This window comes from Falco rusticolus, chromosome 3 (assembly GCF_015220075.1).
Source record: "Falco rusticolus isolate bFalRus1 chromosome 3, bFalRus1.pri, whole genome shotgun sequence".
NCBI lineage: Eukaryota > Metazoa > Chordata > Aves > Falconiformes > Falconidae > Falco > Falco rusticolus.
The window spans coordinates 105288548-105313246 of NC_051189.1; the positions used below are offsets into that span (position 1 = coordinate 105288548).

Consider the following 24699-nt stretch of genomic DNA (forward strand, 5'->3'; position numbering starts at 1 on the left):
GGCTGGTGGCATGGGGCAGGGCGCAGGAGCCTGCCCAGTGGTGACCGGCTCTTCTGCCCATCTTGTGGGTACAGTAGTGAGGTGGGCATTATTGAAAAGGAAGGGTCTGGAGACCTAGGTCTCACACCATCCAGCTCCATTTGGGTAACAAATAAATTCCAGAAAAGCATAGATGCCTGAAGATTAAGAAGAGGCTAAATTTACTGAGGAAACAGTTATTCACTTGGCCCTACACGACAGCTGGACAAACAGGGCTTGAGGAAGGAGGATAAATCAATCCTGACCCATTGGTGTTGGCAGGGGGAGTGGAGCATCCTCCAGCCCACGCTCCGGCTTGCTGCCTTCTCCCATCCCCTGTGAAACGGTTATTAAAGTTGGCAAGCCATCATGAGAAATAAAGATTTATCATGGCGTAATTTCCCAGGAGGGACAGAGATTAATGCCGAGGAGAGGGGAACCAGCATTCATTTTCTGTTTGGGGAGTGGAGGATCTTTTCAGCCCCCCGGGCCCTGGGCTCCTGCTGGGAGCTGGCAGCAGTCCAGCCAGTGGTCATGGCCTTGGGGCTCCATCCTGACCCACTGGGAGCCAGCTCACCCCTGAGGTGCTTAGGAAGCTCAGCTCTATCCCTGCTAAGCTGGCAGAGCGGTGCTAAATCCGGCAGCAGCACAACCTGCCAGCAGCGCAAGGTGCAGAGCCGAGGGGTCCCCGTTACAGCCCCGCACAGACCCTCTGCTCCTGCTGCGCCGGTGCTGACCCCACAGCACAGCCTTCTGCTACTCCTCCGATAATAAAACAGAATCTCCATCGAGATGAGCTTCTGTTCTTCTGCTTTGCTCTTAAAAGACACATGTTCCCGTAACGGCCTCCCGTCGAATGCCGCTTTGTTCTTTCCCAGCTTTGTAGTGCAACAACAAACGCCTGGTGCCAGATAATGAGAATCACATGTGGGCTCATCTGGCCATCGCTCTGGGCACGGTCACAGGTTGCATGGGAATGTGCCACAAATGTAACCTTTTGGAACAGATTGGGGTTTTGGGGATTATTTTTGACGGTCTTTGCTCAGGGAAGGTTCTGTTATGTTACTCAGAGATCTGCAGTGCTGCGCATTGGGATGTGGGCAGTGGGAAGGCAGCTGTCCCCATGGGGAAGGCAGGAGAGGCATCCGCTGGATGCAGACCTGAAAGTTACAGCACTGTGCAAGTGCAGGTCAGTCTGGCAGCTCCCGGACTGTTTCCCAGCCGGACTCCCTGAGTGCCAGCAGTGGGACAGCCTGCGTGAACCCCTTCCTCCACCCCAACAGCATCCCCTACCTGCCCTGCCACAGGACCAGCACCTGCCAGTGTGCGCTCCCCACACTGGCTCCTCCAGCCAGCTTGGTTTTCATTAGAAACAAAGTCATAACTCCCCAGGTGCCAGCCTGATGAAAAGCAAGCACTGCTGGTTTTGACAGTTATTCCTCAAAATAAGACTAGAGCTGTTCCACTTGGGACCGTTTCCCTGTGCTCAGACTTGCCTACTGCTGCCCCTCCTCGGTGCCCTGCTCCTCTCCCGGGGGGAAGATGAAGGCTCTTTTTCCACCTCCTCATCCCTGCCCTTTTTTTGGGCTTTGATAGGAAAAGCAAAGCAATGCCAGAAACCTTGGAGGTGTTTCTGCAGCCCCAGGACCCTCTTTGGGGCAGGTGGCTGCTGCACGGTTCTGCTCCGGAGAGATTGGTGCTCTGCAGCAGGGACCCACCGAGGCCCCGGCTCAGGCTCCTCTGCCTTCTCCTTTCTAAAAACTCTTAAATATTGCCCTTTCAAGGCCATCAATGGCAGCAGGGCATTTAGTGAGGGACTCCCAGTGCATGAGCGGGACGGCAGCGCTTTGCATGGTGCCCCGCGGGAGGCTGTTGTGCTGGTGATACATGACACAGCTCCAGCTCCAAGTGCCGCCGCCCGTGATGGATTTCAGAGCAGAAACAGTGTTGTGGTAAAACATGACAGCAGGAGTTTGCCCTGCATGCTGCTGGCATGGCAGGTGGAGTGGCCATGGCATGGGCAGAGGCAAGTGTTGCAGTGATGCTCAGCCAGCCTGGATACCTGGAGCAAGGGGAGAAGAACAACATGAGAAAAGCTGCAAAAAGGTTGAATAGCACAGTTAATTTTTGATTTTTACAGAGAAAAAGCTAATCCATGGACTGAGGAATCCACAACCACTCATAGGCAGAGACCAAAGGGCTCTCACAAAAGACCCCTATTTTTGTTATTGCTCTTTGTGGATGCGCTTCGTGGGAGAAAGGAATACTTGTAATGCACATTTCAGTATTGGCTGCAAAACTTTCATCATTATCATTTCAATTAAAATTGCTCTTTGAAGCAGTTTTGTCTTCAGGCTCAGCCACACGAATCTTTGCTTTCATGAACATGGAAAACTTGAAAAATATAAATGACCTTATTTTATCCAGCCCTGGTTTCTTCCTTTTGGCACCCTGTAAGGTTTCAACCACAGGGCTCTCATTCGGGCATGCGAGGACGGCTGCCTTCACCCAGCATGGCTGCATAGGGCCGCTGCTGCTCCCAGGGAGGCTGGCCATGCTGTGGTGTGAACCTCAATCTGTGCGGTGCATGGCGAGCTGGACGAGTCAGCTGGGTGCCAGCTGCCCTCTTGGCAAGGCAGGCAGCAGCACCAGGGATTTATGCTTTAAAAGACAGCAATGGCTTAGCCGGAGCAAGGGAAGGTGCTCTTGACAGTGCACGGTGGCAGGATGGGGTCAGATGCAAGGTGTGGCATCCATGGTCCAAGGACATCCCTGGTTTGTTCTGGCACAGGGAAGCATTCCTGGATCAAGGGCAGCACTTATCCCAGTGAGGTGCCAAGGGAGGTGATGCAGCCCCGTTACCTCCCACCTTACAGAGAGCTAAAATTGGGTGAGAGCTCTGTCCAGACCCTTCTGGCTTTGGCTCTTGGGCAGCATGGCCAGCACCCCAATGGGCAATGGGTCAGCAGTAATTCAGTGGGACCCCACAAGGCTGTGGCAGAAGGATGGGGTCCTTTCCATGAATGCTCACCAGCCTCCTCTACCTCTGCTGGGGATCCTGGGATGGGCCATGAATATACACGAGGCAGAAATTATTCAACATGTCCATAAAACCAATTGACGTTCAACACTAATTTATGGATATACCGAATTATCCAAGACGAATGTAAATAGGATTTAAAAAGAGATTATCAGGAGAGGTACCTACAATCAAGTCAATCTGCTTTGCAGAGAAGCATAAGAAGAAATGTGAAAAGAAGCCCGATAATTTATTCATCTGTGTGTCCTGTTCTGTCCTCAGGAATGTGGATACCAGTGGCTGCTGCCCGTCCTTCATAACTGCTCGCAATGTCATCTTTTTAATGAAAATTAAGTACTTTAGTTGTACTAAATGGAAGCTGTACGGACATGTCTAATTGCAGCACTGGGAGATGGCAACCTCATTTGAAAGGAAGCAAGTCCCAGGAGGATTCAGCCCGGACTCTTCAAAAACAACAGACGCCACGGACTTAGAAGGACTAAAAATATTTTTCCTGCATCTGCGCGAGCCGTTTCATTTCCTCTTCATTTTCTCTAATTTTCTTTGTCTTCAGCTTTAACTGATTTGATGCATCCTAATTACAAGCACATCTGCCCACTCCCGTGGCGTCCCAGCTGACCTGCACCAGCATCAGGGCCAGCGGAGGGACAGAGGGAGGGGTGAGGGAGGGATGGAGGGATGGGGCAGCAGTGCTTGCTCAGCACTGCCAGCCCTGGGACCTGCGGACGTCCCTCCTGGTCCCCAGCAGTGAGCCCTGAATGGTGCCCAGCCATCCCCAGGGGAGCGCGTCCTGCAGGTGGAATTTCCCCTGCTGTAATCCCAGGCTGGGGTGCCCAGCTGCTTTTCCTACATGTCCAATTGTTTTCCTGGGAGCTAATGGCGTGGTCAGGATCCCACCTGCTGTGGCTGGTCCTTGGATCCCGCAGATAGGACTGGGGCTGGCTTTTTCGGGTTAGCCATCGCTTAAGAAAAGCCTGTGTAAATCCAGTGCTCAGAAGTAATTTATTCTGCTTCTAATATATGACAGTGTTTTTCATCCTGATCTTAAAGAAAATCCATCCTCACGTTGAAGCTAAAAGCAAATCCCTGGCAAGATTAAGTTAGCCTAGAAAAACTCAGCCCATAAGCAATTACCCGTCGTTTCCGAGGTGTTTTGTCTGCTGGCATAAGGAAATCAAAATCCCCAACCAACGATTCACTGGAAGAAGCTGCTCCGACACAAGAACAAAATGCGTGTTGTGTCCTTTCTTTAATCAAGTTAATGGTCATCATTTCACATGCTAATGTCTCCTCAGTGGTCCATCAGCTCCTACAGCTGCAGCCGCCTTCAATCCAGCGCAGTTTACCTAAGAGACCCAATTACGTGCCTTCCTCCAACTGGGCTGACTCTGAACATGGCAAATAAACCCCCATCGCCAATTGCTTCGTCCGTTGCTCTGGCATCACCTATGGCAGGGGAATAATTTTAAGGCTTTGGGTGAAAAAAATGAAGAGCAGAACAGCTATCGTCCCACTCCATTTGGTTCCCTGGGAAGGCTTGGGAAGAGGCAGGAGGCTGTGGGGATACTGGGCTACACTGGCCCAGGGGTTAAGCTTGCTCCTGGGGGGCATTCAGCAGCTGGGGAGGTCTCCAGAGAGCTGCAGGCTGTGCCACTGGTAGCCTAGGGCCACCAGCCCTGCCAGGCTGTGTCTGTCACCATGCAGCGACATTTTCATTGCTATCTAGTGGCTCTCACTAACAGCTGCTTTTTATCCTCCATTTTCTCAGTTGACAATAACCGATAATAAAAGAACCAAACCTGAGTACTGAAGATTTTTCCCTGCAATTTTTGTGTGAAGCTGCTTGATGGATGGGCCTGAAGTGCCCGTACCACAAGGTGTTAATCAAAGGCAAACAAAGAGGTGGTCAGGAACAAAAGGGATGAACCAGTTCTCTGGATTTGTTTCCAAGAGTTCAGTTCTGCCTTCACCCGTGTGGAGAGGCATCCACCCCCCGGCGCAGCCCCCAGCACTGCAGCCGGAACCAGTGGCAGACTCAATTTTCCCCTGTATTACCCAGGCAATGAGCAGGCCATGCAGCAGGGTACAGAGTGGGTGAAAATGATGCTGTGAAAGCAACAGGAACCCTGGGCGGTCCAGGCACTCAGGCAGGGTCTGTGCTGACTTTCTGGTGCCATTCCTGTTGAAAAGACAAGATTTTTGCACATCCGTGGCTGCCTCTTTGCTGCCTGAAGCCCCAGCCCCCAGCAGTATCCTTGCTCCCGCAGCTGCTGGCTGGAGCATCCTCCCGGACAGCCCCCTCATCTCAGCAGCAGAATGAGGGGTAGAGGAGGGGCCCTGTCCCACACCGTGCTGGGATGCCCAAGCCCGGCAGGAGCAAATGGATGCAGCACCCTGGTGAGACGCTCCACGGCCGCTCGCAATCTCCAAGGGCTGCGAGATAAGGGGACTGCCAGGGAAAAGCCGGACCGGCGAGATAAGAGAGCTTATTCCGTTCAATTATTGGGCAGATAAGGCAGCACAGGCAAGCCTGGCTCTTCTAATCCATCGCAGCCAGCCACAGAAGGTCGGCCTCTTCCAAACGAACCGTCCCCACGTGGCTGCTGCAGCACTTGTCAAGGGCTGGGCAGAGCCCGGCCACCCCACTGAATCTCCTGCTGGAGATTTTACGAGCCTGGGACCGCTCGGACTCATATTTCTTGTGAAATATGGCCCTGGCATTTCTCACAACCTTTGTGCAAAGGTTAGGAGGGAGCTTGATGAGATTTGCTTGATGACTGGGAGTTGGGATGCACTGTCAGTGAGGATGATGGAGCGCTCTCCTGGGAAGCGGTGGCTCACCCGTGGCTTAGACGGCTGGCAAGGAGAGGGAGCGGAGGAGCGCGGACTGCAAGGTCATCCTCCCGCAGCAGCGATGCTCTGCCAGCATTGGTCTCGATGGAGGGAGGAGAGCTGCAAGGTTGCAGGGCTGCTGTGAACTCCGCTCTGATCCCACAAGCCCCCAGCACAAGACGACCCCCTCCCAGGATGGCTCTGGGCAGGGAGTTATGGTACAGGGGCTGCCCTGCAGCATTGTGCGCTGTTCTGGAGTGGGCTTGCAGAGCCAAGTATCCAAACAGGGGCAGGATCAGGCCCCTGGAACAGTCTCAGGAATGCCTGGCCCCTGTACAGCTGATCAGGATGAAGGAGGGGCAGGGGTGATGGGCCAGGCTGGGGGTGGCAGGCCAGGAGAAGCTTGGGGGGCAAAGGTGGACTCACCCAGGGGAGCAGCATCAACCTCTGGGGACAAGCACCAGCATCCCCAATGCCTGCCTTGGTGTGGGAGGACTGAGGTCTGCAGGAGCCCACCCTTCCCTCACAGGGGTGGGCAGGGATAGGGAAGCGCCAGGGAAAGAAAAAGCACGTAGAAAATTCTGTCTATGGTTTCACCTGGGTGCCTCTAATTTACTTGCACAATTAATTGGAACCATAAATCTGCAGCTGCAGTTAACCGTATGCACAGGACTAAAGATGGTTATTAAAGTCTTTCCTGCACCAACTCCTTCGCCGGTGGCCAAGACGATCCTGCTGCGTGCGGGCCAGGGACCAGCACAGAGCCAGGCCCCGCAAGTTTCCAGCTCTGTCACCATCCCAGCCCTCCCGCCCACGCTGGGGGCACATTAAGGTCGTTCCTGACGGACGTGGGGCCGAGCACACATGGATCGCAAACTGCCACTGAAGGGCTGGAGCCTCTTGGGATCCCTGTGCCCCCCAGCACTGTCCTCCCTGCAGAGCTGTTAATTAGCCGTGGGCTGGCACTGCTTTTATCGAGATGCCAACACAGTTTGTGGAAGCCGTCCGTATGATAACACTGGCACGGGGCTTGGATCAAACCTCCTCCCGGGGAAAAGGGCTCGGGCGGCTTTGCATCACCGTCTGCTGCAGGAGTCCGAAAAACCACAACCCAAACCAACCCTGGACCATCGCCGGGCTGGCGTGGAGGCACAAACGAGGCGTCCTTCTGCCACCGGTAACTGCGCACGCTCGGATTGAGCCAGGACACAGCTTCATGCTTTGGGGAAACTTCCTCAGATTTTTAATTATTGCAGGCAATTAAGACTTTAATTCTGCCAGGCTCCAGCTGCTGCAGCTGGCGCCGCTCCAGCAGCCCAGCCGTCCTTTGCGAAGGCTGTGCTGGGATGCTGGGCCCGCATGAAGAGCTCCAGGAGAGTGGCTGGTCACTGAGGCTACCAACTGGGTGACAGGGGGTCCTGTCAGGAGCAAGGCCATGCTGCACGCAGCTGGCCAGCAGCACCTGTGGGGGCACGTTGGTGGTGCCCAGAGCTGGGCGAGCGGCTGGGGAGGCAGATGTGGGGCTGCCGGGATGCTCCTGAGAGCGGCCAACTAGCTGGGGAGCCAGGGCACCCATAAAAAGCCAATTACACTGTACAAAGTCAAACATTTGATGGAAGGCAGAAAGATGAGGAGGAAAAACAAGAGCAGCATTAAAAATAGATCAAGGTAACGAGGTGAGAGAGGTGGCTGGGGAAATGAGAGCCCGTGCAAGGACTGGTGGATAAAAGGCAGAGTAAGATGGAGGGGGAGCACCCAGCCAGGTGAGGATGGATAGACAAACAGCTGCAGCCCCCAGGGAAACCCCTGCTGGGGACTGGGAGGCTTTGGCTGTCCCACAAAGTCATCCAGACAGACCCAGAGAGAGCCGTGTTTGGCTGAGGATGTGGAATGCAGACATGGCAGCGGAAAGCTGGGCCCTTGTTAGAAAACATAATAAAGTAATCCGGGTCCCACTGCAGCAGCTTTTTTCTTTTCATGGTGCAAATTTCTTTCATAGCTGATCTAGCGCAAGCTGATACAGTTGTAATACACACGCAGGGGGATGTGTCTCTCCACGACTGCCTTCTGTGTTATCACAAATAAATATCACTACAAAAACTAAAGAAAGCATGGGCTTGGCCTCATCTGGCATCCCACAATGTAATTAGTTAGCGCACATCAACCGGAGCCTGAAATACAGAATACAGAAATCAGAGGAGCTCACCCAACGAAACGGAAAATGAGAAAGCCTCACCCAATGAATGAGCTCTCTAAATATAACCAGTGCTGCAAAATTATGTCAGAGAATAATTCATACGCAGAAATAGCTCTAAAACTTAGTGGAAGCATGAGCAGCTAAATAGAGCAAACCCCAAGGAACAATAAGGAAACTGCACAAACATGATGGAAGTGCGAGCACAATACAGAAGCAGTGATAAAAAAATATTCCAAGATAGTTCTTGTAAGTCACACCACTGCTCTGGGTTGGGGGGAAGCAAAGAAAACCTTGGGAAGGGGTGGGAGGTCCCCCCTCATTGCCAGCTTCTCTTGTGCAGCAGAAGGATACAGCTCCTTGGACTTGCTTGTGCCAAGTTGGACACCAGAGAAACAGCACCATTACTTTTGTATGCTCAGTATATATATAATATATATACACACATATATATATATTTAGTCCTTTTGTTTCCCATGCATGTGGCTCCAGCACATCCTGGGTGGTATAAATGCTTTGCCTGAGCAGCCCTCGGCCACAGGAGACCTTGGAATCAAACGGGGGTCTACAGCATCTCCAGGTCCAGGATACCTTTGGGAAAACTACTGGAGTTCAGGCAGGAAACGTGGGGATGGCATGGATGAGCCGGCTCCCCATGCCCACAATGGGGCAGAATAACCTGCCTTTCCTTCCGTGCCAGACTCCCAGGGCTCCTCTGGCCAGCAGCACGGAGGTGATCAATTCCTGCAGGTCCCTACACTGCCTTGTGCCAAGACTGGCACCCCCAACACTTTGGGGTTATGGACATCTTCCTTAATTTAATTTGGTGAGATTGGATTTGGTTAAAAGGTATTGATTGGGCCGGGGCGGGGGGGGGGGGGGGCGGGGGGAGGGGGTTAAAATTGTGGTCATCAGTCAGTAGCTCAGAATCTGTGAAATCTCCTCGTTAATAAATCAGAGCCAGCACTATTCAGTGCGCAGCTATTATAGTTCAGAAACACAGTCAGGCTCTTTCCCCTCTGGCACCCAGTGACGGATTAGTACCATTAAAAGGCGTGAGCATTTCCAGCATGGAGCTGCTGCTGGGTCTGGAGAGAAAGGCCCTGGAGCTGCTCCATGCCTGGACACTGAGGGAATGCCCCATGCAAGGCAGTAATTTCAGATCTCCCTTAAGGTGCTCTGGCATCTCCCATTGATGCTGCTGCACCCTCCATCAGGTGCTCCCTGCGCACGGGGCTGGAGCACCTGCCAGATGCGGATGCGACTGGCTGCCACTTTGATTTAAGCGCACTGTCCACGGGCAGCTCCTTCAGCAGCTGTGACACGTAAAAAAATTACAGTGCAACACTTACTAGCTCTTTAGCAGCATATTGACACAACTTGGAGGGAAAACAGGGACCGAAACGACTAGACATAAGACTTCTGATGCATTTGTATTATTTTCAGCATGCTATCATAGCTCCCAGAATGGGGATGTCAAATGGCTTCCTCCGAGCATTTTGTACGTCTTTAAAAATGAAATGGGCTGTGCTGATGCCTTCAGATGTCTAATGGGTGATAGGAGTGTAAAAGTGCCACTTCATGCTTAGAGATGTTGCTACAGTAAATCAATCCTATTTTTGCTGCTTATAAACGGCAAATATTTTTGCAGGACTACTTTGGGATGGAGGGAAAAGGGTAGGAGCCAGGGGCTGTTGGCAAAGCTGAGCACAGCCGGGTCAGCCTTGCAGTCCAGCTCAGGTGGCTATTTCATCCCTCTGTGGATGTGCGAGGGGGGCAGTGGCTGTGAGCCCCCGGCTTTCACCTGTGCTACCTGGCACCCCAGGGGCTCAGGAGACCTGCCAGCACTGTCATCTCCTGCCTCATTTTTTTGGCTTTTGCACCACCCAGGAAAACCCCTTTCTGTATATATCTTTCAAATCCCTTGTAATAGCCTAGATGGAGCCAGGGGAAGCTTGACAGGTTTGGTGCAGTATTAAAAATGATCTATGATAATAAAAGGGGATGAACAAGAGACCGTTGTCTTACAAGAAGTCATCTCTGAAAGGCACGGAAGGGAACGTGATTAACAGATCTGCTGGATCACACACATGCACTGTTTGGTTCGGGGGAGAACTCCTCCCCACACTTGGGATTTTTCTTTAGAGGTGGTTGGTACCATCAATAAACGCCAAGACCTTGATGCAGTGTGAGGCGAGTGGCAGGAAGGCAGTGCACACAGGATCCATGCCCGTTACCTGCAAGTGCAGGAGCTGTGGGACTCTGAGGCTTGGGAACAGTGTGCAGGGTCTGCAGAAACGGGAATCCACTGCTCTGCCGTGCAGCTTCCCAAAGGGCACACGGGGAGGAGAGAGCTGGCTGGCTCCTGCCTCCACTGAAGAGGCCAACTGTGCAAGCGTTGGTCCAGAGCAGGAGCAAGGGAAGGCACCGTGGAAGGGTGGGAAGGGATCCATCACCTCCTTAACTCTGCAAAGCCTGTGCCTGGGCGCTGATCTGCAGTGACTTATGTGCCTCGGTGACTAATGCAGTCATAATCAAAATGGACCATAATCATTACGGCAGTAAAGTGATCCTTGCATTTTCCTATTTACTAATCTTCAGCTTCTCCTTGTGACCTTTACTTTAAAATGTTTCAATATAAATAATGCACTTCTGTGAATATATTCTTCTGATTATTTCCCAAAGCTCTGATTCTCCATGTGCGACGGTCCCTGAAGTGGTAATTTGTTCTTTTTCCTGGTAATTGCAATTTTAGAAATAGCTTTTTCAAATGCTCACAGCCTGCTATCTTTTTAGAAGATATTTCCTTCATTTTCCCCTCCATGATAAAGTTGCTGCCCGCAGTGGCCATGCCCCAGGCAGCCAGGCTGGGGAGTGGAGTCCGGGGCAGGGGATACCCCAGGGGAGTGTGGGGCTCTGAGAGAAGTTTGTACTGCCCCAGGGGACTCCATCTTTCTATCTGGCACCTCCTAATCTATTAGGAGTCCCTTAATAATTTCAGATTAACTCTTATTAATTCCAGTTGCAACTGAGATTTAATTATAGCAGGACGGGAACCATCCTGCTAGTGATTGCAGGGGGAAAAGAGCCCAGCCAAAGTGATGCCAGTGGGAGAACTGGCCACGTGCTCAGAAGCAGTTCATCCCTGAGGCACCAATTCAAGATACACATTCTTGTTTGGAAGTCGAGAAAGCGATCGTTCCCACACAGAGTAAATGATTTTGAGCTCTGGACCTGGGCAGACCCCAGCAGCCACATGGGGGAGCGGGACCTCCCGGGTGGTCTGATGCCCAGGGACACCCCCTTGCCAGAAGGCACCCCCCCTGCTCAGGCACAGCGGCTCATTACCCACAAATGAAGTGCTTGCAGCAACCAGGGTCTTTGCCTTTGGAAGGAGAGGGGGTCTCCAGCACAGCGCCTGGAGCTGGCTCCTTTTCCCGAGGGAGATGCCAAGGGAGGGCTCTGCCCATCAGCACCGCTGCCCAGCCCCTGCATGCTCGCCGGCAAGGTCAGCGCTCGCTTTGGCAATGTCACGGCTCCTGGGCTCTAACCTTTTGTAGCCAGTTCAGAGAAATTGTTAGTGATGAATTTAAGCTGAAGGTTAAGAGCCAACATAAGCTAGAAAGTCAATGACTAATCTATTAAGCTCCCCAGTAACTTAATTTACATGTTTTTAATGATTACTTCCTACCTGGGCACTGAAACCTAATTGGACTTGAATCGTTAAGTGCATTCAGAGGTGGACTCAAATTAATAAGTACCACTCATGTCTGCTTTTAGATGCAAAAGAAAAATCAACTTTGGTTCTCGGGGCTGCCAGAACACCTCATTGCTATGCAAATGCCTCTCCTCTGTTGAAGGGGTATCTGCTCTCTAATAACCAGGATGCATTAGCCTGGGGAGCCAGGTTTGCTGTACCCGCTGCCATTTAGGAATTAAAATCCCAATTAAGGGCTTGATGCACTTCTTGAAAATTGAGTTTTTTCGTTCATTGTAAAAGAAAAATCTGCTTGAGACTTCAAATGGGGCTCGGGCCAAGCATCACTCCCAATTAGTCAGTGGTGTTCCTGGCAACCAAGGGATCGGTTGATGGTTTCTCTACTGTCAGGCCATGAGCTAGCCATCCCTCCTCCTCCTCCCTGAGCAATTCAGTTGCAGACTTCATCTGTGGTGATCCTGGTCTCCCTGCTCCCCTGGCTGACACCATCCTCTGGGAGCAGCAGGTAATAGGGACAGAATTCAGTGGCACAGCATTGCATTAGCAGGGTCAGCAGGCTGCGGGAGGCGCACGGGGAAGCTGGCCTTTTCTCCCACTTTCCGAGACAAATGCATCTGAAGGAAACCACTGTGGTGAGCAGGCAGGAGAGCCTTCTGCACTGTGCCAGCTTCCCCGAGGCCTGATCTGCATGCCTGCAAGGAAAGCACAGCCTTTTCCAGGACAATAATTGCTGAAAACTTGTAATTAGAAGAATCCACGCCTAGCTCTCAATTTCCAGCACCTCTGTTAGAGATGGGTGCGCAACAGAAAACACACATCTCAACCTCAGCACGCAAGCACAACTCCAGACATACTGGCATTCAGCTCATCACTGCAAGAATTTTGAATTCCCCGGGACTGGGGAGGGAACCGCAGGCTGCTGCAGATCGTGCTTATTCATGTGCTCACAGAAAGGAGGTTGTCGCTCAGATCGTAACATCCCATCACATTTAAGGTGCCTGAAATCTGTGAAATAGCAGAGATGCCTCCTGTTTCTGTACGCACAAGGAAAGCTCTCGCTCAGGGGAGAGGAGACTGGTGGTAAGGGAGGAATTGTGGCTGGAATGAAAAGCACCTACTTAAGACATAACATGAAAGCCCTTTTAATATGATTTAATGGCAAAAGGCAAAATGAGGCTTTGAGATGCGGCGCTGGTTCTCTACTTAAGGTGAGAATGAACACTTGTATTGGATCAATCCCCATAAGGATGAGGAGAAAAAAAAAGTCAGCATGGTATTTATTTCTCTAAAAAGTCCAACATCTTTGCCAGAGCTGTGGGAAGTGAAATGAATTTGCTTGGCATCAGATGCCTAGGGCTGTCCTCAGAGCGGCACCACGCCGGGACTCCCAGCTATGCGGGACTTTGTCCCCATGGGCCTGAATGAGCAGCCAGGTGCCAGAACCAGCTCTGCCTCCGTAACCACACGTGGCACCCTGTGCCATCATCGCTGCTGGCACCAGCACGGTACAAACAGCACAAGCTAATTGTAATAAAATAGAGACTTTTGCAGTTTGCCATCAATGATGAGTTGAGCAAACAGAATGCGGTACTTGTATTGGGGAAGATGGTTCCCCCTAAAGAACAGTTCTTTTAATGAGGCTCATAATAATATTCATTAATTTGTGTATGTCTGAATGTTCAGGTTCACAAATGAGAAAGGAAATAGCTTTGCATTATGGTAGAGTCGTATACACAATAGCTTCGCTGTTCCTTCTAAGCCTCAGGTGAGTCATTGAGAATTTGTTTTACTGATAAATACCAGTTTCTTGGAACAAATCCTGCAGGTAGCAGGGCTCAGGGCTACCTGACAAGACACCTGACTGGGTCAGAGCAAAGGTCTCAGAGTCCTACAGCCCTTGCTGCTTCGTCCCCTCCACACTTATCCCACCACACACATCCACAACTTTTCTTCCTGCAGCAGCGAGCTTCGCGGATCAGCAACAGGGTTTCCCCCCCCTTTCGCAGGAGCAGCTCCTTCCCCTCTGTGCCACCGGTGATGTCCTGGCTCGCTCCCCCCACAGAGATGCCCCTCACCACCCCGTGCCTCCCAGGACCCCTGGATGTTCATGCCTGAGCCAGGAGCAGTTTGCAGCGTGGATAGTCTTTCCCCGGCACGGGGAGTGGGAGGAAGCCTTGCTCGAGCCTGCCAGCCTCTCCTCCAACACAAATAATGGCTCTGACAGTGAGAGCTGAGTTCCCTTGACGTCCTTGGGGGATGGAGCCTTTCATTGTGGGCTTTTTCATTAGCTTACAATACAGGAGCTGTACAGATGCTGTCTGCTCCCCCCGAATGGCAAGGAAATTATGCACCTGGGCTAGCAGCCAGCATACAGAGGATTTATGCTTTTCAAGGTCTTTTATTAACTTGACAACATATGGCTCTATCCTCAGAGCATCTCTTCCTCCTCCTCTCCAGGATGCCAGGGCTGGACCGGGGCTTTCCCTGGCTGCCCTGTGCCCTTTCACCCTGGCTGCGGGTATGCTGCTCGGGTGAAACAGCCCTTCGATGGTGGGTGGGATGTTAAGAAAAAGACATGAAATAATTTTCTTATTTAAAAGCATATTTAAATTCCTTTTTTCTCACACAGATGGAAACCCAGACTTTAAAAGTAACAGCACCAAATATTTAGGACAGCGAGAGATTTTCTTTTAGGCATGTACCTGCATTTGAATAGGTACACCCGAGGATGCATCCACACAGGAGTAAGTTTTGATTCCACATAGTTCTCAAGAAAACCTGGACAGACAACAGGTTTTTCACCACCTTGGGTACATTCCCACACTGACAAGGACCAGGTCCTTAAACAACTGCACCCCAGAGAAGAGCCTGTGCTTTCTTTGCATTCACATCTGATTTCTATTCTTGTAGATGCCTAACATGACAGTCCATAAGGGTCCCTTCAGACCCAGAGGCTGCCTGAGCCTCTTCAGTCGATGTATGCATATGAGCCCACACTTGGAAAGTGGAGTTACAATTGATTTTTGTCTTTAAGATTCAGGCTGCAATTGATTTCTCTCGGACAGAAGCTTTGCATCTAATGAAATGCAGAGGTCCTCTTGGAAATGCACTGCAGCTGGCAGTGGGGCTATGGGCAAGGAAAATTGTCCTAATCTTTAAGGCTTTTAGTAACTCCAGGAGATAACCCAAGCGGTTGGGTTCTGCAGGTGGAGGAACAGGAGGGAGGTGGGGACCAGCTTCACAGATGGCAGCCCCACCAGGGAAAGACCTTGCCGGAGCATTTCTGTGCCTTGCTATGTGTAGGAGGAATGTCTAATGATGTTGAACTTAAACTGGCTGGAAAAATGTCATGCTGCTGCCTGGCTTTAGACTGATCTCTTTCCTCTCCCAGTTAAAACACGGCTGGATTACACTGAGCTAAACTGCTCCTTGCTTGCAGAGAAGCTAAAACACCAGAGGCAATACCAGTTCTGCTGGCTGGTGGGAGCTGGCACCCTCCAGGCCAACACTCATCCCTGTCCTGGGGGCACTGGAGCCAGGAGCAACATAGTCTCAAGGCAGAGGTGTGCAAAAAGGCTATGTCTGTGCACCAGCAAATCCAGTTTCCTGAGCCACAACCCACGAAGGAAACTGGAGGGTTACCCCTACCCCAGAAGCACAGAGGGCTCCATGGCAGGGAACATTTAAGATGCTCTTGAGAGATGCTGGTGGCAAGAAATCCCACTGATCTCTCAGAGGAAGAAACTCTACTGCCAGAAGTATTGCTCTTAATTAGGTGGATATGCACTGCTTTGCTGTAAGTCAGCGTGGCAGAAGGATGCTGAGAATTGAGATTTATTCCTCTCTTCTCCACATTTGAAAGTCCCCAACAAAACAAATCCCTTTGGTTAGTGGTATAGAAACCTGCTCGGCTCTGCCTGAATCTCAGAGCAGCATCACCAGGGCTGTTGGCTGCAGCCCTGCCTTTCCCTTCACTCTGTGTCCTGGGCTTTCTTCCCTGGGGAATAGGACTCCCCCCCGCCAAATCTTCAAACCTTGGTGTTGGCAATTAAGACCACCAGACTTCTGGAGCCACCTTTGAGCCAGCACTCCCTAGCTGGGAAAGCCCAAACCTTGACCCACCTCATATCTCCACAGCTGGCCTGGGGGTGACCACGAGGAGGCTTCACACACATTCACCAAAGCTTGCTGCTCCTGGAAAATCCTCTTCTCTGCCCCACACTGGTGTTTTCCTGGCTCTCCGATGGCTTTGCTGGTGGGAAAGCCTTTCCTGAGGGCAGCAAAGCCCTGGGGATGCAAAGCCTGGCTGCACAAAGGAGCTTGTGGCAGCCCCACCAGCAGCTGATGCTCAGAGGTTTCCCCAGCAGATCGTACCAGACATTTTCCAAAGCAAAGCTCAGCAGGAGGAGTGAACCCAGCTGGACAGCCCCCACACCAGAGACCTCCTCACCTTCCAGCCAAAAGCCCTCCTGGTCTTTGCATCAGCCCTTTATAGGCGAGCTGTGGGAGCAGGCTGAGTGCCCCAGCTGGGAGCAACCCTGGCTGAGAGCAGCTGCAGCTGGGGAGGGAGCGACCCCCGCCCAGCCCCTCCTGGCCTCCAGCCTCCAGGCTGACCTCACCGGCAAAGGAGCTGGAAAGGCAAGACCGAGGCACGTGCCTGCCGCCCCATCCCAAGCCGTCAGCTTGGGTGTTAGCAGACCTTTGCACACACCAAGCACCTGGCTTGCCATTGCCTCCTGGTGAGGCGTGATGCTGGGGTCTTCTAGGAACAGCACTGGAAATGCCATCAGAAACTGAGGGGGCATTAAGAGTTGCCATTTACACATAAGTGAGATGTTCCCAGTTGGTTGAGGCAAGACTCAAATAAGCCTTGTACAAGCTGGGGCCGCTTGCTGGCTGCCCTGAGTCCTGTCCATCCCAGCACTGGGAGCCTGGTGTTGCTGCAGCACGTGGCATGATCAGACCCTGCTGCATCCCACTGTATCCCACCAAGCCACTGGATCTTCCATCCTCTTTGGACAACGGGCTTGGCTTTTTCTTTTGCGTACTTGCACATTTCCCAGATTTTTCCTGCCACCACCCATTTGGAGTGGCTGGCAAGGGTTCTGCTCACACGTTCAGACCTGCTGCATGAGTTCGTTTACCCACATGTCTTAAGTGTGGAGCATGAGGCTACAATGGCATTTGAGTAGCATTGAGTGCTTTCAAGAAGATTACACCCACTGAAGTAGTAATTAATGTTTGTTTTATTATGTGCTGGGGAACGATCGGCCAACAAGATAATTCAAATAAAGCAGAACATGTTCCGATTGAACACTGTTTAAAGGCTGATTCATTACAAACTGGCCCGTGCAAAGGACTAATAATTAAGAGAAAAGGCACAAGTAGGAGCATACTCGCCGTTTATCTGCCTTTTATGTAATTAAAATGATGGAAATTATGGCTTAATGAGGGGAAATTGGATGTGCTCTTGAGAATTTTGCGTATCCTGTTTTCCTGCTGAGCACCACCTCCAACATATCCCTCTAGCCTTGTCCCGCCCCCGGGGCACAGCTGGATTGCCAAGGAACCTGGGCTGCTCAGGGCGAGAAAGCCGACAGCGACGGTGCTGGCAGCGTTTCTGCCTGCCTGCCACGGTGCTGCCTGCTGGACTCTTGCACCCGAGGGTCTGCACCACCCTCACCTGGGCAGTGAGGGGTGGGAGCGGGGCTCCTCTCACCAGACCTCAGCAAGGCAGCCCAGCGAGCGCCGCTTCCAGTGATTGATTATTTCCTAATGTGTCATTAAATTATATACAGTGAAATTACTGTGTCACATTATATGGTAAATAAACCCCAATGAAGGCAGAACATCTAGTAGGCTGAAAACCACCCAGGTTTATCCTACAGCCGAGCACTGAGAGGTGCAACCAGGGAAAGGCTGCTCAGCACCGGGTGCTGGGGGACGGTGGGAGCTGCCCAGTGCCGCTGCCGGCAAAACCTGGGTGCTGCCATGCCACAGCCCGAGGCATCGCTAGCTAGTACAGTGTGGCGAGACTTGGCACTGCTTTTCATTCCTTCCTCTTGTTTGCTGAATCTAAATTCCCCTAAATGGGGAGAGATAAATTCTGTCTGTAACAGAGCGGCAGGATGTGCGCGGCGTGGTACACCTGCTCTCCACATCGGTTCTCTGCCACGCAGGGACCCTGTGAAGGGAGGTGCACAGTGTGTCGGGTAAATGATGAGAAGAAAATTGTCCTCCATCTGTTGAGGTAAATTCCGCGGCATTTATTTCTCCGATTAACTGTACGGGGGCGTAATGCATTATTAAGCCCGCGGAGGCAGAGCAGGGGAGCTGGGGTGCCGGCAGGGTGCCAGCACCGCCAGCCTGCTGGGGACCCTCCTGCCATGCTGGGACTCTGGCTGTGCCGAGGGGACCCACACAAGCTGATTCCCACGCTGAGGGGTGCCTTCCCACTCCAGCTCCTTGGGGGAGCATCTTCCACAAGATGGAGCCTGTGGGCAGACAATGTGCAGCCAGGAGGATGCCGGACAGTGAGTGGCTCTCCTTCCATCAGTCCATCCTGACGCACAGTGGCCTCTCTGTCTGTCTGTCTCCCCAGCAGTGCCCAGAGAGTGATGCAGAATGGCCTGTCTGGCTGTCCATCCATCCATCTCCTAGGTGGTGCCCGGACAGGGATGGAGAGCGGCTGTCTTGGTTTGTCTCACTTTGCAGTGCAAGCTGACTGGGGACCTGGCACAGGCCCTTGGTCACGTGTGTGCGTGTGTCTGAGCATCTGTGCACACACATGTGTGCCCTCCAGCCCTAAGCACACAAATGAGCTGCTCCCAGGAGGACTGGGCAGCTCTGAGCCCAGGGATGCCATCTCACAGTAAGACAGCAATGGGCACAACCTGTAACAGCAGACAACTTCTGACAGCACTCAAGGGGCACTAAAACTGCTCCACAGGGGTTCTTTGGGCTTCACATCCCTTGCGCGGGATGCTGAGGCTGCCTCAGTTTCCCCTCTTGCACCACGGGCTGTGGCTGATGGCAGGCACTCCCAACGCGAGGTAACAATCTTTATGTATCAACAGCTTCACCTGTTAATCCTAGGAGGGAAATGCAACACCAAGACAGATTAAAATAAATGCCAGAGCCCGAGGAGAAATGTCAGCAGCTGGGGGAGCTGCGGTGGGAGCAGGGGCCCAGGTGCCCTGTGCAGGGCGCCCACCACCCCAGCTAGGTTGCCCACCTCTGAAGGAAACCTCTCCTGGCTTATGTTGAGCTGGTTTGCACCCATGCTGGTGAGCCCTGGGAGAAAGGTTGGCTCTTTCTTGACCAGAACTTCCAGCTCCACCATTCCCAGGCTTTATTTATTCTGACTTTCCCTTTCACCAGGAAAACCTGAGACAGAAGGGAGGGCAGCTCTGCTTACTGCAAGCAGCTCAGGGTGAAAAATAGCGTCATGCTTTACACCATTTCCACATTATGCTAATGCACATCTGTTGAATGCCTCCTTCCCATCATGAATTCCAGCAGGTCCTTTCTCATAAGTGGGAATTACTTCCATTTGCTGTTTTTTTTAATTACTCAGTGCTTAGGAAAGTAGATCAGTCAGCTGATTTGGTTGCTGGCTGTGGCAGCCTGGTGATGCTCCGCACAGGTGGGGCTGCGCAGTAGGCAATGTCGAGGACCTTTCAGGGTGATGCCGAAGACCAGAGAGCTGGTTAAACCAGGAGCTGATCCCACAAAGTGGAGGCAGGGGTTAACCATCTGGGCTGTGTGCTCAGACTACTCAGCACCCCTGGGCTCCTGACCTTACCTGGCCCTGGGGAGAGGAGCCCTGGTCCAGAGAGACCACCAGGATGCTCAGCTCCTCCAGAGCACCCTGCCACCGCCAGCCACCTTCACCAGGAGCAGAATTAAATTGGGAAAAGAACTGGCCTTTCTTTCCACACACCTTCCCAAACAAGCTCCATGCCAAAACACGCACAAATGAGGTGAGGAAGAAATGGATCAATAACACATTGAAGGAGCAAAGAAAAAAAGGACAAAATAATGAGCACCTCATTTGTTTGCTTCCTTTGCAGGTCACCTTAAAGGCAGGATGACAGGAGAAAAAAAAAATCTGATAAAACCGAAACAGCTGGAGAAAAAATCCCCACCTCAACATCAGCCAGACAGAAAGCCTCATGCTTCACCTCTGCAAATGTGGGACAAGAGCCGTAACTTTGGCCCTTGGCTCAGCTGCAGGGTGCCAGGGTGCTGGTACGTGAGGCAGCTCCGGACAGGCGAGGGTGCAGTGGCGGCATGGGACAGAAACACTTCATTAAAGCCAATATAAATGGAAAGAGGATTTGGAGGGTGACAGGAGACAGATAAGCAGTGACAGGGAATATGGAAACACAGCCTACTTTTTTCAGCCTGAGGATATCAGTACAGTGTTACTGGAAATGCAAAGCAGACGGCTTTGATATAGGATGCTTGTGATGCCCAGGCTGGGACCAGCCGGGACAGCAGCACCGGCCCCATGTGGGTCCTGGCCAGAGGACCACAGCGTTGCAGCACCAGGGGGTCACTTCTAAAGACTCACCCTTTGTTTCCTAGCACAGTCTTTTTTCTTTACAGAAAAAGAGGGAAAGCCCTTCTGCCTGGCTGACGGCAGCGCCAGGCTCAGCTCCCAGCCCCGATCCACCCCAGGGCCACCCGTCAGCAGGAGCCCAGTGTCCCTTGGAGGGAGCTGGGCTCGTGGCCACCCGTGGCCGAGCCTTCCCGAGCAAAGATGCTGCCACGCTGGGGCTGGGGTGAGGGCTCTGCCTGCAGCGTGCCTCCTCTCCCACCTCAGCACCATTTATCTCGCCCTCCCTTGTCTTGCCGCCACCACACACACGGCTTTATTTAGCAAACGCTTTCAACACGATGCTCACCTATGCTGGGACGAAGGCTGCTCGCAAGGCGGTGATTAATGAGTGAGACAAAGACCTTCTCTCCTGGACTGTCACCCTTGAAATCTGCCCGATCACGCATACTAAATTGAAACAAATTTCAGGGATTATGGGGGTTTTTTTTCGTGTTCTTTGGATAGGTCTGTGCTGAAGCCCCTGCCGTGATTGCCATTGCCAGGTTGGGCTGGATTTGAGGAGAATTTTTATTTGAACAATAGGTCAAATGTGAATTCACCTCGCAACAGACACAGGATATTAGCTCCAATTTTGGAGGATTTTAGCCTTCTTGTGGAAAGGGAAAAGAAAGAAAATCCTCACCATCTAATTATGTTGGTTACAGGCAATCAGACTCTTAGTCATATTCTGATGACTTTTATTTGACACTGATGGATTACACTTTAATAGCTGCCCTGAGTGCTTTCTCTGGTTGCGAGAAAAGTTTTGGAGTTACGCCGAGTGTTACGGGCTCAGACACCACTGCTCGCAGGTCACAGCCACCTCCTTCTCCTGCACTTGGGAATCTCCTTCGCAGGGCGTTGGCTGAGCACCTGCCATGTGCTCAAGGAAGCGGAGCACAGTTAGAGGAGGCTTTGCATACTCCGCGGCAGGGTCCATGTCGCAATGCCTGTGGTGGCAGGTCCTGTGGGGCTGTGGCTCAGGGTTGCATTCCTGGCATGAAGATGGAGGACATGAGAACCAGTGTTTGAACAACTTCCCACAGGGAATGGAGTTTCCAAAGAGGAGAGGAGCCAGAAATGTACAGCTTTGAGTATGTTCTGATATCTTTTACTGCACCATAACACTCATACAGCTGATAGCGGAGCAGTACTCACACGAAGTTTGATGCAACCGATAAAACCCCATTAGTATTTTTAAGATAGAAAAATGTATCAGTTTGGAACAGAAATGCTGAATGTATCACTGGATAAAAGTATTATAGTCATGGCTCGACCGTCCCATGCCTGTCGATAGCGCACGAGGGGCTCGGCAGGGTCACACCACCGCTTCACCTGCTCTTCTCTGCATTCCCCCTGTGCTGGGCAGGAAAACTGAAAGGAGGGGGAAAAGTACGATGACAAATTCTTACTTTCTAAGAAAACGTTAATCCTTGTACACAGGGAAAATACTGCAAAGCGCTTGAGGACCTGCTTTCAGAGATGTGCAGGCCAACCCCTTTATAAGCTGGTGGAAGTGCCACAGGCAGGGTGACGTGGGGCTAGGACAAGCTGCAGCCCTGGGGACTGTGGCCTGGGCATGATGTGCATGCAGCACCTGGGGAGCGAGCAGGGCATCCCAGATCCTCGGTGGAAACATCACTGCTGCGGGCTGCAGCCCCCTGTGCTGAACAAATCAGCATTGCTCCTTGGGAATTGGGCCAGAGCTTTCTTTCTAATAGCTTTTTTTATACCATGGACCCAGTTTATTTCTTCCAAAAGATTTCGGTTTGCCCTTTTCCAGGTGGGAAGCCAAGCACTCTTGCAAATCAGCATGGACCGAATGACCGTGCCTCTTAAAATGCCTTGAAAAGACCCAGCTTTGGGTTTCTACCTGTGCTGCGATTGAAACCTGTGACCTGGCCATGGAGCAACGGAGACGTCAGGAGCCCGGGGGCTGCCGGGTGTCATGGGCAGGAGCACAGCCAGCACAGGGCAGGCAGGTAGGAAGTGTCAGGACGTCCTAATGTGAGTGTCATACAGAAGAAATCCTTCCTCTTCAACAGCCAGAATGCCACATTTTTAAACCTGTGTCGTTCAGATGATGAAAGGAGGCAACCTTGGTGGTTTTAGGGAGCTGTGCCTTTAAAAGCTGTACCTTTAACGCATTAATTATCTATTAAGGCAGTGATACATTGGGAACAGCAAGTCCAAATGTTTAGATATTGTGGTTTTCTGATCTGTTGCAGAGCATGGAAAGCCTTCTGCTTACTGACTTTGCTTCTTGCCTCCAAGGGGCAATCAGATGACATCCCCCTCCCGAGCAGCTGGGTGCCTGCACCCCCTCTGCCTGCGCCTGCCTGCTTCAGGGCAGGGCTGGCTGCGCTTTACAGCGAAACACATCCTGAATCGTTGAGGAATGTGGGCAAACCACTTGTGCAGAATAATCAAAATACAGAATAACACAGCTAAAATTCTTTGCACCATGTTTCAGTGGACTGCTGGAAGCAGAAAATCACTTCCTTTTGCAGGGAAAGTGTCAGCAGGGTCTGGGCTGATGCGCTGTAAATCAGCATCTTGGAAGGAACAGCACCTTGTTTTACTCAGCGTGCTCTTGCCAGTTTGGAACTCACGTATATTCTACAGCTCGCTGCTGGGGGTGCTGCTCTTTGGGTGATAACTTATTCCCTTTAGCACCCAAACTTTAACATAAAAGGCAAACCGAAACATGGACTGGCTCTATGGCATTGCCATGCTGGGAACTCACAGAAGAGGTGGAATACAAGGGTTTTCTTTCCTGAACACGTGGCTAACAGCTGGCCAGTATTAGCTCCTCTCATTAACCTATGTTAAATGCCTTGTCCTGTGGTAAATGTCAGTTTGGAGACCCGATGCAATACTGTCAGGCTGAGGCCACCACCAGCTGCCCTTGCTTGCATCCCACCTGAAAATAAATGCATTTTTCCCTAACGTGCCTTGATTTTTCTCTCTTGGTGAAGCCACTTTTCCTTCTGATATGGCTACCTGAGAACAGTCAAATCGATTTAACAGCCCTCTGAGATGCATCCACAGCACATTGTATAAGTTGGCTGTAGCTTTCTTTACCAGCTGGGAAGGGCTGATCTGGGGATGCTGTGGCCCTGCAGGCAGCACAGGTGATGCAGGTTCTCCTGCCGCTGCTGCTGCAGGTCTGCAAGGGACCCTGAGCATGTGAGAAATGCTGTGGCCAAGCTGTGCCCATGGGTCCCTGTGGGAAGCGGGTGGCAAATCCAACAGCCTAGGAAGGTGCGAGGTTTGAGTTGGAAACAGCCTTGGAAACATGGTACAGGGCTCGCACACATGTCCAGCAGTGTAACATCACTCGGTCTGGGCTCAGCTCTGCTCCTCGCTGCGGCTGCCTCGCGCTGAGCCACACGCGGAGGGTTTTCATCTCTAGTTTCGCAATTGCTGACATTTCCCTAATTGTCTCCGGTTTGTTCCTCCATGCTCATTTCTCAGGTGAGGCTTCACCCCTGCTAGTCTCACCTGCCTAATGGAGGAGGGAAGAGCCGTGCTCTAACAGCGGGCTGGGGGTTAATGTGCTCTCTCCCAGCATGTGGCATTTGCAGGCACATCCCGTTCCTGAGCTCCGGTGGCACAGACCAGTGATGCTCCAGCACTCATTCCTGCTTCCAGCCCACTAACTTGTGGCTGCACTAATTTTCTCTGTTGCTTTGGCTTTTTCTCCCAAGCATTAATAATACCCCGGGAAAAGAAATGCCCAAACATAAAAGTTCTCCTTATGAGGCAGTAAGTGATGGTCGAGCCTGAGGAGACCTTCAGCAGAGACAAAAAGGTGTTTCTTCATTGCCAGTACACATTACAAGGCTGACCATGCCTACATGCCTGCAGCTGCAGCGAGGAGTTAACTTCTGCAGCCTGCTGGGTTTTGGGGGGGAGCTGGGTCCATTCTACTAAATAATTATCTTTGACATCCCTCTGCCAGTTTGCCGGCACAGCAGAGCAGGTCTCAGCACTGCCCTGCCTGCCTCCAGAAGCTGGCTGTCTCTCCCTGTGCAGTGGTACGTGGTGGTGTTCGGGGCACGGTGCCTGGGGGGACCACAGAACAGCTCAGACCAGGTAATTATTGTAAAACAAATATTCAACATAAAAGTGAGCATCTAACCTCGGTCTTGGCATAGCCTTCCCTGGCCAGGGGCTTGCTCACATGGCTGCACCAGGAACACAGGCGATGCAAACCTAGAGAAGTAAAGAAAAAGAAAGGAGAAAAATCTCACTGTTGTGTTTAATAAGCAGTGGACAATATGCCCCTAACT

General features: G+C 51.8%; 1 long non-coding RNA gene across 1 annotated transcript in view; it reads right to left on the bottom strand.

Moving 5' to 3' along the window:
- Positions 1-21085: 21085 nt before the first annotated feature.
- Positions 21086-24699, bottom strand: part of LOC119145286 — a 36753-nt gene continuing 33139 nt past the window's right edge. The window contains exons 6-7 of the long non-coding RNA XR_005103372.1: positions 24549-24622; positions 21086-21398 (exon numbers count right to left, since the gene is read on the bottom strand). This is a non-coding gene — a long non-coding RNA (uncharacterized LOC119145286). The remainder of the gene's footprint in view (positions 21399-24548; positions 24623-24699) is intronic.